General features: G+C 42.8%; 1 protein-coding gene across 3 annotated transcripts in view; it reads right to left on the bottom strand.

The window, feature by feature from the left end:
* PROX1 (prospero homeobox 1) overlaps positions 1 to 15,000 on the bottom strand; it is a 47,508-nt gene that overhangs the window by 11,645 nt on the left and 20,863 nt on the right. The window lies entirely within an intron of this gene.

Raw genomic sequence — 15,000 nt, forward strand, 5'->3', positions numbered from 1 at the left:
GAAGCCTACGTCTTAGGTGCCCAAATGACCTCATATTTGTCTCCCTTGCCAGCTGATGCATTAATATTGCAGGCAGTAAACGTGGAGTTTAAGTCCCTCTCCTTGAATACACGTGGGAGGCTACCAAGGAGCGGCTCCTCAGCGATGTAAATTTTCACTGCTCCATTGGCTTCAAGGGAGAATTTACGTCCCCTGGGGCCAGCCCACCTCTGCTGGATCTGGCTGGGGAGGCACACATCTCCTCAGGAGCATTTTTTTCCCATTCATACTTCAGTTGAGCTGTTTGCTCTGATGCATGTGGGATAAAGTGCACAACACCCTAAAAAGGTGCCCAGTGTAGGTTTGCAGGCTGGTTCTCATAAGCAAACAATGAAGATTTTTTGGACTGACGTGTCTAATGGTGGTGATGTTGCAGAAAGCAATAGAAAAGCTGTCAAATCTTTGCTGGCCGTGATTTCCTTCAAAATTCTGGCGATAGGTAACAGCTACTTCATTGTAGTAAGCTAACAAAATTTGAGAGGATGTTAGAAATAACTTAGGCACTTCTCAGAGCCCTCCTAAGGGATTAGATCAGGATCCTCCACACAACGCATATGGTACCCTTAAAGCTGCTCCCTCGGCTGGGGGCAGAGGGAGAGAGGATCAGACACTAGTTTTCAGGACAGGGTCCCATCTTTAGAAGTATCAAGACCAATGCAACCATTCTAATATTGTAACAGTGTCAGACAACTGCTTGGCTGTGGCACACAGATCTGAAGATCCTTCAGACAGGGACAGCTGGGCTAAGCTCGAAACCTTTTCTCATACAATGTCTAATCTGCGTTAAACTTCAGCTCCATTTATACGATTAGGCTGCCGCAGCGTACCTACAGACTTTGCCTGTGGTATTGTGCTAGAGTCTGATAGTGTGTTGTATTACTAATGTTCCAAGAGTAAACACACTTGTAGGAAACAGCTATAGTTCAAGGCTGCACTTAAAAAAAAATAAATGTTTCATCAGTCTTAGCAAAGGAACAAACGGCAATAACACTCTGTATCATATTTTACAAAGCTTCAAAAGAACAATGTCCCGTTGAGTGAAATTCAGTAGCATTCTGTAAACATTAATTTAAGGAAATCAATAGCCTCTGTGAGCTAAAGCCATATTGCAAGATAAACTGGCTGGAGTGCTACTTTGTCAAACAGATTTTAGTTTTCTCGGCTAGATAAAGACGGTTTCAAAACGGGGTAGCGTGTTGCAACCAAGGTTTGAAAACTATGTGGCCTTCAAACAGTCTGCTTGTTCCTACCACAAAGCTGGATAAACATACTTTAAAAATGATAAGATTGGGTCAGGATTGATTTTACTTTCAAATTTTATATAAAGTAGAATTCTTGGTGAATGTTTGTTTGGATTTTTTTTATCCTAATTATGAGCACAAATAAACAAGTGCAGCACAGACAGCTCAAGATGTCAGGCTGCCAGGAGAGGTTAAATTAACCAGAGAGGCAGCTTCTTTTTTTTTTTTTTTTTTTTTGCAGGACTTCATGGATTTAAAAAATCTTTATTCATGTTGACCTGGTGGGCGACAAGTCGTCTTGCCAACTAGGAAAGCCAAAATCTCTAGTGGACTTGGGATCAGAGGTCTTCAGCTGGTGAAGGCTGCTCACGTTGCAGATAGCAAGGTCACGGTGATGGGAGGTAAACAGGCCAGAGGGGTGAGTGGGAGGCCAGACCATGCTTCTGGCCCGGTGATCTGGATGTGGCAGGAGTGAGGGGCTCTGCTGGGAACCTCCTAACCCAAGGATGAGGAGTAAATAACCTCTATTACAGCCAGTGACGGTGAGCCTCTCTGGGATAAGGAAAGCAGCCTCACTATGTATAGCTCTAGGTCAAACAGCTTATGCAGCAGTCCAGAACAGCGTACGTACAGCAACAGCAGATGATTCAGGGGAAATATTTTTGCTGAGAAAACAAAGTATAAACTAGATGTTCACAAGTACCCCTAAGTTGGGATACTCTGACCTCAGCTGATGATGGATATGAGATCCAGTGTAAAAGATGAGTTTGGGGGGCATGACAGAACCTTCTCAAAGAAGGCACTTGAGAAAGTCTACATACATCACCCGTACATCGCCTTGAGCCTCTTATATGAGGAAGATTTAAGCTTGTAGGCTTTTGGGGCAAGCTGGCCCCTAAACATGTGGAAACCTTTGGGGGACAAGCTCTTCCCAGACTCTCCATCCTGTAAGAGATCAGTTCTTGGGGCAAGTCAGAAGTAACGCAGCAAGGCATTTTACTACAGGAAGCCACCTTTTCTGTGGGCTTGCAGGTTGGCTGGTAACACCAGGAACCACCCCCTTCCTGAGGTTCATCCCAGTGAGCTGGTGAACTCCCCCTTATTGAAGAGCTAGAAGAAGCTCTTCCTTCTCCCCTGTCTACTCACACATTCACTGATTCCTCTGCAGACTGGGCATTCACACGATCTGCAGCTGCAGGCACTCATGTGCCATGGTTTCCAGGATATCCCTGTCCAGACCTTTCCTGTTTTCCTGTGCTTTCAGAGGCAATGTGTGTGCAATATCTCATGGGAGCCCCAGCTCCTTGCACCTTTGCCCAACCCTTCATGACCCATCACACACATGGTGAGTTGCTGCGTGGAACCATCTCAGTGCAAGTTGGTGTGGCAGCATATCAAGCAGGAGGCTTTGGCTTCCACACAGAATTTGGAGGCAGGTTTTGGAGTAAGTTGCTACACTTTTTGGCGTGAAAGCCATGGCAGCATATGGCCCAATGTTCTCAGTTTAAGTCTGACACTTAACATTATTTAACAGTTTCTGTGTTAGGTGCTTTATAAGGTAAAGGAAATTAACAATTTTCAGCTAATTAGATCACTCAATTGGCTGAACATCCTGGACACCTCTTAGAAAAAAATAGGTTGGCTCAGCTGACGGAAAGGCTAATGCCTCTTCCATTATCACTTATGAGGAGAGGGAAATAGTTGGAAAGGATGTTTTTATTTTAAAAACACAAGTGAAAAATATTTAAACTATTGGACACTTCAGTAAACACACTTTGCACTCTACCAAAACCTTTATAGGGAGCAGATGCCAGCTTGCCCACTGCTACTTGTACCCTGATCCCTTGACTACAACAGCAGCCCTCTGGTGCCACCATGTTTGGTGCCTTTAGGCTTCCTCACACAGCTCTTACTGCATGAATCTGTTAAGGAACAGATTTTTTTGGAAAGAGAAAAATATGAACCAGAAGTTGGGTGGCTGCTCAATGCAGTCTGCCAGCCTCAGTGCCACAGGACGGTGAGCCCACTGCTGTGGGACAGCAGTGACACTGCAGTGCTGAGCCTGGTGTGTGGGAAAAGTGTTAGTCTGAGCTCTGCTCAGAAGAGAAAAATTAGGAAAGAGATAAAGGTTTCTTATTGCATTTACTGTTGCGCTGGATTTTTTTCACTCTGTGAAAAGCTGGAAAACACGTGGCCCTTGAATGATTTAAGAATGCATTTTGAAAGTGTTTGCTTGAAACAAAGCTGAGATGCCTTATCCTTCATGTGAGGTTTGGGGCACTACTAGTCTACCACTGGCTCACTGTTATCTCCTCTGCCACGCTCACAAAAAGGAGGGAGAATGGGCATTGACAGTGGGGCTGCTGAGATGTCTGATAATATCAGGGAAGTGAAAGTGGTAGTGCAGTGAAAATGGATACTATGTGATACATTAGATTTAATCACTTGCATTTCAATTAAGCTTTTCCACAAATAAAGAATGGGAAATACACTGCAAGCTTCCTGTACAACAGGAGGCAGGTTGCTGAAGCTCCTCATCCCCTGCCCGGACCCCTGTCCCATCTCACAGTGCACAGAAGGCATCTTGCCCCCCAGGGTCTCTATGGGCACTGCTGTGCCTGTGGCTCAGGCAACAAACCTATCCATCACAGAATGTTACGGTCTGCTGCAAACACCATGGCCTCAAAGCACCAGTTTTTAAGCACAAAACTTGGTAACCGGACCTGAGAAGGCTAACATGAAGGACTTTCCATTTTACGATTTTTTTAGACTTCTTAAACCTTGCAGTTCAGTTCTCCCCTTTCCCCATACTCAAAAATCATCGATAGTATTTAGCTGGAGAGATGATTATCAAGTCTCCTTTTCTGCCTTACTGATAAATTAGAACTGCATGAGATGTAGAAGCTCCTAATGGAAACTCTGATTGCCCTTAACGTACTGCATTGCCAATGGCACTGCTGCAGAATGGAAAAATCACTAAGGCTCCTCTGGCTTGTGATAGTTGGGGGTTTAGTATATGTTGGGGAATGGAAGGAAGGATCGCAGAAAGTTCACACCCAAGAAGGTGTCTCATTCAAAATGTGAAGGACAAATAAAACTCATATGCCCAATAGTCTGAGTGTAACTCAGCCACACAATGGGGAAACGCAGTCTGCTGCCTGAGGCTGCCTACAATGCCAAGTGGCATATTATATACCCTGCTGCCAAACTCTGGCAGGTATTAGATACAGGCGCCCACAGAGCACCTGTCCAAGAAGGTGAGCGTGAGGATGACCACCCAGGCCTGGCCCTGCTGCAGGACCACAGGGTGCTCATGGCACAGCCTGCTGCTCACATTATAGACATTATAGAGGTGCTTTGCAGACCTTGTCATATGTAAGGATTTTCTGAAGCTCAGCAGAATTTGGCCTCTAAGATGAATCGTTAACACTGTAGTAGAAGCACCAATTAAAGGCTTATGTATCTAAAGAACATCTTGTAACGTGTAAAAACGTCATAACAGCGAGTAAACATCTATAACCGGCATTGCTTCCTCTTGCTTGCTCTTCTCATCTCTCTGCACTGCAGTCACCTTTGTCTTCCATGCCTGCCCCTGACAAAGCCCCAGCAGTTACCAGAGTGCCCTTTCCCTGCTTGCTTTGTGTGTGCTGGGGCTGGGAGGCAGGGATGGAAGCAGGTGGTGGTTAATCAGTCTGGCAAGGAAATGGCCAGTCACTGGGGTCCTGTTGGGGGTGGTATGAAGGTGGTAAGCATGCCCTCTGGCATCAGAAGACCTTTCCTCTCTCCCATGACAGAGGGTAGGGGCTGCAGAAGGAAACTGTGCATGGTTTGTGGAAATTGTGCATGGCCTCATCCAGGTTGCGGGCACCCAACTATGCAATCCAGTGCTGGGTCCACCTGTGGTCAGTCAGCTTAGTGAGCTGGGAGACAAAGACCTCAATCCTAATGGATGAGCTCCCTGTCCTTTGACTCAGCTTAGTGAGCTGGGAGACAAAGACCTCAATCCTAATGGACTGAGCTCCCTGTCGTTTGACTCCTCCTTAGCCCTCATGGAAGGAAATGGTGCAGCTGTAGACAGAGTTGGATGAGATAACCTCAAGGCTAGGCCTGATGGAGCCAGCCCTCTCTGCAATTGTCTGAGATAAGCCATTCAGCTTATCCCTAAACACTGATACTTGGCACTCAAAGGGCTTTTCTTTTCAGTGTTGATTCCCCCTCTCTACCATTAAAAAGTTTCTAAAGTTGTAGACTACTGTGTTAAACACATTTATGTGCCTACACCACTGTAGTCACCTAAGTCCCCTAGGTGCTTCCCCCTTTCTGCTTCCCACTCTTCTGCTCTCCACATAGCCTTTCCATTACACGCAGAAGCAACTTCCAGGCTACATCTCATAAGCAATTTTGGACTACTGCGTAGCTACAGATTGTTCTGAAGGCACATTTCTACTTGTGCCTTGAAACCGTGCCTCCTGGGGCGGTCCCTGAGTCCCTCTGATGGCACAGTGAAACGAGGCAGCAGCAGGCTGCGTAACTTCCCCCTCTGCAGATAAGAAGGATGAACCTTGCCCCTTCCAGATCTACAGGGAGAAATCATCTCTGATATGCTGATTAACTTCAGCCGGCCCTTCTGGCTGTCCCTCTTCCTCTCACCCACCCACGCTCACATCAGAAAAATGTGGGGAGCTTTCTCTGCACAACAAAATTCAGCAATACGCCAAGTGATGGGCTCTGTGTAACTATGGGAGAAACCAGGACACCCTCCCTCTTGGACTCGAAAGCATTTCTTAACTTCAGTCCTTATGTTACTATTGTCACTTCAGTATGACAGTGACCTGTGGTTCCCAGCTTCTCCCCATCTCTTGTAGGTGGCAGCCACACACTCCCCACAGACCTCTGCAATATTCTGCCATTGCTACCTCACAGACTGAATATTTCAGTCTTACAGATTAAACCATCTCTTAAAATAGTGTCCCCACTGCATTAGGCTGGAAAATAGCACAGGTTGTGAAGCTGCTAAATCTCTCCCATGGTTTCCAAAAGTTATACAAAATCCTTCATTTGTATTACAAGAACTTAACTCTTGTCCATTCTAAAATATGTTGAAGATATCAAGTAAGCTTGAAGGTGACCTATTCAGAACCTTACAGGATGGGCAATCCTATCTGTATGACTTCTGTTAAAGTCAGTCACACAGCCCAGACCCCACACTATGAGACTGTATCAGCTGGGACCTCCTCTTTTGGCAAGGGCCCCTTACAACAATAAAAACAACACCTCCCTCCTCCCCACAGCCATGGACAGGATGGCTCTGTGGCTCCAGATCCAGGTCTGCATTCAATTTTTTTTGTTTTAAAACAAACAAATTGAACTTTTTTTTTTTTTTCATTCAATTGACATTTAACAGATATTCACACACTTGACTTTATACAACAAAATACAGCTCTTCAATTGGCATGGATTAATTAGCTCCAATGACTGCTGGAGCTGATTTACACCAAAACCTGAGAATCCAGCCCAGAATTTAACTCAGTGTCACGAAGAAAAAGTGTGAGGTGGGTGGGATGGGGATGGAAAAAATCTCATGAAGCTAGTAGCTAACCCACTATTTCAGATCTCTCTGGTATGACAGTTATATAGAAGAGCTTCGATAAAGTTTAGAAGATCAAACATTTTCCTCAATTTTCACAGTACAAAACGTTCTATGCCCTTTCATGTGAAAAAGGAGCGAGAACACACAGCATATAAGAAATGCCGGTCGATCGGGTCTTGCGAACACCGTTTTCTTTCACTGCTTTCCCAGAAGTTCTGAATGAGAAATTTAACTATATTGTCCACAAGAAAGGAAGAAAGTCTAGAAAAGCATGAGCGGCTTGCATGCTACCCATTACCCCATTACCACAACTAGGGTTTGCTAGCTGCTAAGACAAATAATATTTGTGTTGGGTTGTTTGTTTTTTTCTTTTTTATCAAACGCCAAGTTTTAAAATGTTCCTATTCACTGAAACTGCGTAGTCTCACATATTCTTTTGGTATAGGATGAATTGAAAAGGATTTAAGCTCAGAGGGATAAGACTTTATGCTAGCAAGGGACAACATGGGTTAAAATTCACCTTGCTTCTCACTCCTCATCCAGGATAGATTTTTGGAGAACGACAGACATCTGGAAATCAGTTTTACATAGAAAAATAGAAAACAGGGAAGAACTAGGAAGATGAATAAAGGCTCATCACAGACACAAAAGAACAGAGCAAAAAGAAGCTTGGATTTGGGTATTCTTGTCTGGCAAGGAGGCAGGCAGTAAGGCTAATGAAGCATTTGCGATATGGGACGTATGCCAGCGTAACAAAGAAGATGTGCATCAGCTCTGCAGATGTGCCAAAGCCCCCAGAGCAAAATAATGACATAATCACCATCAGTGTCACAGACCAGACTGTACACAAGGTGACATGGGAGAGAATAAATAAGAGTCTTTAGAGGCCTGCAGTACACACACGGGAAGGAACAGCCATTCCTCACAACTGCCACAAGAGAGTGGCGAGAGGTTGGGGATAATGTGTGCAGCTAGCAAAAGAAATCTTGAATTGTGCAAGGCTAGCGCACGATAAATTGGTGCTTTTCTCCATCTCCAGTTGACGTTTCAATTCCCAGTACCCCTTGTTGAATGCAAAATGAAATGACAAGTAGGAATCGGAAGACTTTGCCAAGTTTTTGTTTTGTTTTGTTTTTGCCTGGGTTTTTTTGGAAAAGAGGTTGTTTTGTTTGAGAAGAGGATGGGGCAATAAGGATGAGTACCAGTAAATTACTGTTAAAAAAAAAAAAAAAACAAAAACCAAAAAACCAAACAAAAAAAAAACAACGAAAGAACAGACAAAAAGCTTTACCCAAACAGAGCACAGCACACTGCCGCTCCATGCACTCACAGGCGCACGCACAGAAACCCTGCACTATTCAGCTGGAACAATCCTAGTATTCCCCCAAAGCAAAATTAGAAACAAACAAGGATGGGTTTGGCTTTTTTCGGTGGCTGTGCTTTCTGGTTTACTGTTATCCAGGAACGAAAGCAGGAAAAATCCCACTAAAATATTTTTCCACACTAAAAGACAAGATTACTATTTTATTGATCAGTAATAAAACATCGCTTAGGGCAATTTAGTACTTAACATGTTATTTGCGGTGGGGAGTAATCTGAAAAGCTCTGAGTAGCCTTAAATCGTTTCCCAACAGCTCTCCCTGTGTAAAAGCAAGCGTCTGCCTTGGTACAGCTGTGCGACTCGGCGGCACGTTTTTTTACAGGACTTTTTGCCTGTTTTTAGAGGGAGCATCTGTTTGCTGAAACAGAGCAGCCCGCCCTTTGCCACGGGCCCGCCTGGGCGAACGGTGACAGAGCAGGGGACTCGCTGCAGGCGCCACCAGGACGCTGGCAGAAGGAACACTCAGGCACGTAATGGTTTGCAGGATCGGGCCCTCCAAGAGGAGCTCAGAAGAACAAAGCACTTGGCTTCACCAGTGTCCCTTTTCATTGCTTCTAATGAAAGATTCATAAGAATAACTTTAATTTTTTATGATCTTTTTTTGCATTACTGTATTAGCTGCATCTACTTTGTACGCGATTTCTTCTTAAATACAGAAAACCTGTTTCCAAATGCCAGGCCTAATAACTTAATCGTGCAATAATTGATCTCGATTGTTGAGCAGTCCTTCTTTGCATTAAGGAAGTGAGAGGGAGCCCAGAAAATGTTCTACATGATTATCCCTTTTCATGGCAAAGTGATGCATTTATTAGGAATACAGGTAAAGGTCTGACGTGGAGTTCTATTTTTTAATATAGATATTTTTTGAGATTAAAAAAAAAATATTAAAACCTCCCTAATTTGCTAGTAAAACTGCTCAGTGGAAGAATGATTGTATTTGTCTTTTTTGGCTTCGCCCAATTAATTGGAGCAGTAACATAACGATCGTTAATAAACAGCCCTAATTTGACTGTACTTCTTGCGTATCTACTAACCGCATCGTATCTTTGTGTAACGCACCATAAGGGGAAACAAGGAAGCACGTATATAATTTTGTCCTGTTTTATGTGAAGTTTAATAATTACACCACAGAGGAGTCTCCAAATGAATTGCAGAAGGTGCAACAGTATTAATAATCTGTTTAGCCAACTCTGGCTTCTTTGTACTTTGATGTTATGAGCAGAGGCAGGATGAACCCTGGCAGTTTTTTTCGATTGGCAAGTGTTTGTGTCTGTTACAGCTTACACCAATGTTTTCTTTTATGCTTTTTCTACTGTGCCCCCTTTTTCCTCCTAAGATTAAAAAAAAAAAAAAACCACAAACAAAACCAAACAAAAGCGCAGATCAACTCAACAGACGAACCAACGCTTATTTGGCGCATTTTGATCAAAGTGGACTGATCAAATTTTTCATTTATTTACCAAAGTTTCACGGCAGCCCTTCTTCATAATGACATAAGCATTGCCATTTTTTTTCCTCCTCCGCATAAAAGAGAAGGGGTTCTGAGAAAGTTTTTAATTAGCTAAATAGGTCTGTGTAATCCAGATGAAATAAACACGCCCGTTTGAAAAGGTTGTTAGAACTTTTGCAGCCATTTAATCCATAGATGGCTGAACACAATGATACCTTCCACAGACAGCACCGCCACCACCAGCAGCTGTTAGAAGAGAGCTTGCTCCCTGCTCCTATTGATAACCCTTTGTGGAACGAAGAAAAAGAGCTGAGGGAAGGAGAACTGAATGTCAGACAATAGACATCGCTACACACACTGTCTCTGAACTTTCCTCATCTCTGAAGGACAATTAATTATGAAGGCCTTTGGGGTAGGTCGAAGCAAGGGAAAACCTACTGCTGGCCCAGCACTCCAGCCGCTATCTCTGTGTTTGTTAAATGGTCGTGCCTGTTGGGGAACCAGAGTAGCAGCCACCAAAATAGCCAATAGATCATTTAGGAAAAAGAGAGCAAAAGATTTTTTTTATGTGTGCCTGTCCTTGTATAATTCTATTCTCACTGTGAAATCATCCATACACAAAACACAAGGACAATTTTTTTTTTTTTTTTTTTTTTTTCAGAAGAGCCACAGGGTAGGTTACAGTCAGAAACGGCCTCTCAGTGGTGTGTTAAAAAGGATGGTCTTTTCACCAAATCATTTCACAGAGGCAAAACAGACAAACACAAAGAGTTGAGACTTTTTCTCCTACATTAAATAGAGTAACTGATAAGGTCAGACATATGATACCTAAAGACATGAATCTGTGAACTCTTGAAGTCAAAGGACTTCTCTGTGCAAAGGAACAATCTTTCAAAGGAAATAGATCATAGAACTCCACTGAATCCCCTTTAAACTTTATGAAGCAGGAGGAGAAAAAGCTCTAAGTAGGGAAGCTTGACAGAAGAGCCTTGAACTATTTTCTGAAGGAAAGATGAGACCCTCCCTAGGCTGCCACAAAACATCTTTTTTTTTCTAAAGGCTCTTCTGAACTTTGATATGTGCCAAGACACCGCTATTGAAAGCTGTATAATTATGTGCTATAGCCACTGTAGAAAATGCTTTGTTCACCACAACAAAGAACAATAAGCAAAGTAAAGTGACATTACACTGTATCTTTTTCTTTAAGAATGTTGAGAAAGGTCATGGTACGTTATAACTAATAAAGCTGTTGAGTAAGGAAGTTTAAAGTTGATCTTGCTGTGCTTAAATGTAACCCAATGACAAAAAGGCAGAGGGAACTAAAATTGTAATGACATTAAAAAATAGATCATATATCAATGTGCCAACTTCATTATACAAACACCTTGAATCCAGAGGACACAAACATAAAAAACGAGCGTAGTCCTGCAACAGTATTCCTCCTGTGATTCCCTCCCTAATAGCTTCCAACTACAAGCTGCAGTTCCACCAACTGCAGAAACTGATTAAGCAGCATTAATTGATACGTGCATGGCACGATCCTGCTACTGAAAGCCATGGCTTTTCTTACTCAATTTACAAATCGGCTCCGATTCCTGTGCAGTTTTCAAGGAAAGCTTTACTGTTTCACAAGAGAGCCTCCTCGAAATTTAGAAAACAAAACAAAACAGCACAAAAGGAAGAAGACCTGAGGGCATCAATTAAATTTCCTGACAGCAAGATTTTTAAGTGAGAAAGAAGTTCCATCTAGAGATAGATGTCTCATTTTTTTTTTTCTTTAGAGGTATCAGGACAGTTAAGTTTGCTATTCTTAAACTGCAGATTCAGCTTTATTCTCCTTGCTGCAGACTGCAAGAGAGAAGCATTCCGACTTTTTCTTTAAGAATGTGGAGAACGATGTTGAAACACTGCAACAATAAAGCCCTTGAATGAGGAAGTATACAGCTGAGGAAAAAAATGCAAGGAGTGTAATACTAAAATAAACAACTGTCCCATCAGCCTGGGCCCACTTCTGGTCCCATTACAAGTGCTCAGACTGCCGTTGCATTTTGTAGATGAAGAGCATGCAAGCTCAAAGATGGAAGTTAGCAGTTACTGACTTGATTTTCACTTCTCTTGAGACCACTTTACACTGCTTGAGTTGTGTAAAGGAGTGTTAGGGTGGTTATAAATTCTCCTTTACAGTACCTTCATAAAGCAAAAAACACGCATACAAGGCCTCAGTTTAGACCAGAATCAAGTTAGAAGGCTTTAACACTCCTGATGAGCACCAGTTCAGATTGAGATGAATCCTGCAGATGCAACTGGAAAAGTTGAAGAGGGTTGGACCAGATGATCTCCAGAGGTCCCTTCCAACCTCAAACATTCTGTGTGATTCTGTGCGTGTGACATGAGTTCCTAAAATAGTCACACGAGTGGCCAGAATTTTCAGTAATTTAGGATGTTTTCTTTTTTGGATGCAGAACTGGGCACACATCATCAGAAAATGGACCATCGAGGACCTCCTGACAAAGTGGCTCTCATTAACAGATCTCCAGTTGAGCATCCCAAAATGGAACTGGCCTAAAACCATCATCACTTTTGAAAATGTTGGCAGCCAATGTTACTCTCAAGGGTTTGCAGGGCACTTATGTGACAGCGTTATTACTTGGACTTTATAAGTGGTGGTGTTTGAATTGTTTTACCGACATAATCTCACCGACATTTACAGGACTAACTCAAAGTGCATTAAGTATGTTCTGCTAAGACAGTAGCACAACTGGCCTTAATGAGGTTCTTCCCCACCAGCATGGCTCTCGCCTGGCAAAAGTAGAGCAAACATCTGCAAAAGTGGGTACACTCCATGCTACAGTGGACTCACATCTGGCAGCTACGCAGAGGAGCATGTGAGTGCACAGAGCAGGTGGGAAGGCATAGAACAAAATGCCAGGCATAGGAATGGGAGCCTGAGACTTCATAGCTGGGGCTGACTTGTTCAACAAGCACGAGAAAAAGGACTGGAGTTTTTGCAGGGATGTTAATATATGGAGAATGATGGTAACTGCAAAAAACATCAGGGAGCAAAAGTGATGGAGGAGCAGGAGCCAAAGCAAGGCTGAAATCCAGCTGTTGTCTTCAGGCCAATTTCTTTTGCATGTTTTAAGTAAATAAATAATTTTCTAACCATATTTTAATTTAAACTTACAGCATGGTGTTTCCCTTGCTTGAAACCATTTAGTCACAGTCATAACTGTAAGTTCTGATGATATCTTTTAAGAAAGATTTTATAAGAGAGCTACAGAACCATTTAGGATTTTTTTTTCTTGTGATGCATAGCAACAATACCTGACTTTAATTATTGCAGCTGGCATTCAAGAGCCTATGGCAACATCACAGAGAAGACAGATATCAAGTGGCACAGCAAGCTGTCCTCTCTTTCTGACCAACTTCGGCACGTGTGCTGGGACACTGACATTTGTGGCTTTCATTCACCAGTACAAGTCACCTTCTCCCTTCCTGGCAGAACTTCCCCAGAACAGAGAAGCATCTTCATTTTTCACAGAAAAAAATAAAGAAAAAGTTTTTTTTCCAGCTTTCGAAACTTAGTTTAAAATTACTGTGTGCCGCTACATTCATCACTGTTTATTCCAGCGAACCACATAGCAAGAAAGAGAAATGTGGAAGCAGCTACACACATGTACACATATGTGTGCACACAAACACAGGCAGAGCTGTGTGGCTGGGGGAGGTGGTGTATCTGGCTCTGGCTCACAGCCATGAGGGTACAATGGCAAGGCTAAAAACGATAGGGTATGTGGTTTGTTAAACATCTTATTTGACTTTGCTTAGAGCTGTCAGTTTCAGTGCATGGGGAACAAAACACAGTGTCACAGATTCCTAAGTAAATCAATGGCACAACTAGATATGGACTAAATACACATTTTAGCACTTTTTTTTTTTTTTTTTTTTTCCCTAGTTGTCAATTTAGGCATATTTAAGTATATGCATGAATTTCACCCAAGAAGAGACAAGGAGGAGGGTTTAGGAAGGGTAGGGTAAGTGATTTAAGAGAAACAGTCTATCAGACTAATCAGAAGATCAGCAGTGCATCACTGAAGTATGGGAGGAAGAAACTTTGATGACACTAAATATGGCAAATGCTCAGTTTGCTAAATCCCTTTGGATCCAATTTCAACATTACAGTACTTGTCATTTTTGGTTTGCAGCTTGTGGGGGAGGGGCTAGGCATTTATTGGCAGAAGTTACATAGGCTATACTAAAAACTGCACCATACAGTTTAATGATCTCATAACTGCTGGATTTTCACTGCAAAACCAAGAATTGAACCTCTGAGAAATTCTCATTATCTGAGATAACACAGAAAAGGCTTTGTGAAAGGATTTGCAAATCACTGTCTTTTGTACGATGTCTGAAGGCCATTTCCTCCAGTACTGGGGAAAGAAGCAAGGAGCTCCTTTCCCACCAACAGCTAGATCCATTTACCAAGGAGGCAACTACCACTGGCAGCACTAAACAAATTAGACTTGCATTTTCTTATCTCCCAGAAAACACCTATATGATCCCCATGCTTCTTCACTGAAGCTATCTGTTGACATTAACATTGCAACAAACGTTTTGAAACAAGTATCTGAAATTGTAAAGGATCAAGAATTTTAGAGAGCAAAGAGCATTTCAATCTATGTTCTGCAAATGGGATTATAGTTGCAACGAAAAAGAGGAAAAGCCAGAGGGGGAGTTTAAGAACATTTTGACAGAAGAAAAGCTAGCAATTCTTATCCATTTGCATGTTTCCCTTTCTTTTCCTGCATCTTCCTGTTACATCCTGGCATACATGGAGCCTGGCCTGATCCCTTCAGGTGCTGGGGCACAAATCTGGTATTGTCAGCTGTGGCAAATGGCAGATACACTGACATCCTCTGCACCCCTTTCTTGTTCTGTCCTGCCCATGCACTTCTCTTCTACAAGAGGCTGAGCTGAGGCCCTTTCTAAGAGCCTTTTTTGCATTACCTGAACTTAGGTGCTGTAAAAATGGACTCTGATTTAAAAAAAAAATGAAGGATTTTAGGCGAGAATCTACCAATTGTATAACAACAAATGCCACTTCTGCTACAGGACAGGGCTCATTACTCAACTTACCAATGAGTGACAGGTGCAGACAAAACCCAACAATAATAAAACAGGTTCCACCACCACTTTCCCACTGCCCCTGACCATGAGCTTCCCCTCACATGTTCACGCCCATGGTTACCTGAGGGCCTGCACCATGCACACTGCTGCCCTCCACCTCCACCATGGTCTT

This window comes from Meleagris gallopavo, chromosome 2 (genome assembly GCF_905368555.1).
Source record: "Meleagris gallopavo chromosome 2, MGAL_WU_HG_1.1, whole genome shotgun sequence".
Taxonomy (NCBI): domain Eukaryota; kingdom Metazoa; phylum Chordata; class Aves; order Galliformes; family Phasianidae; genus Meleagris; species Meleagris gallopavo.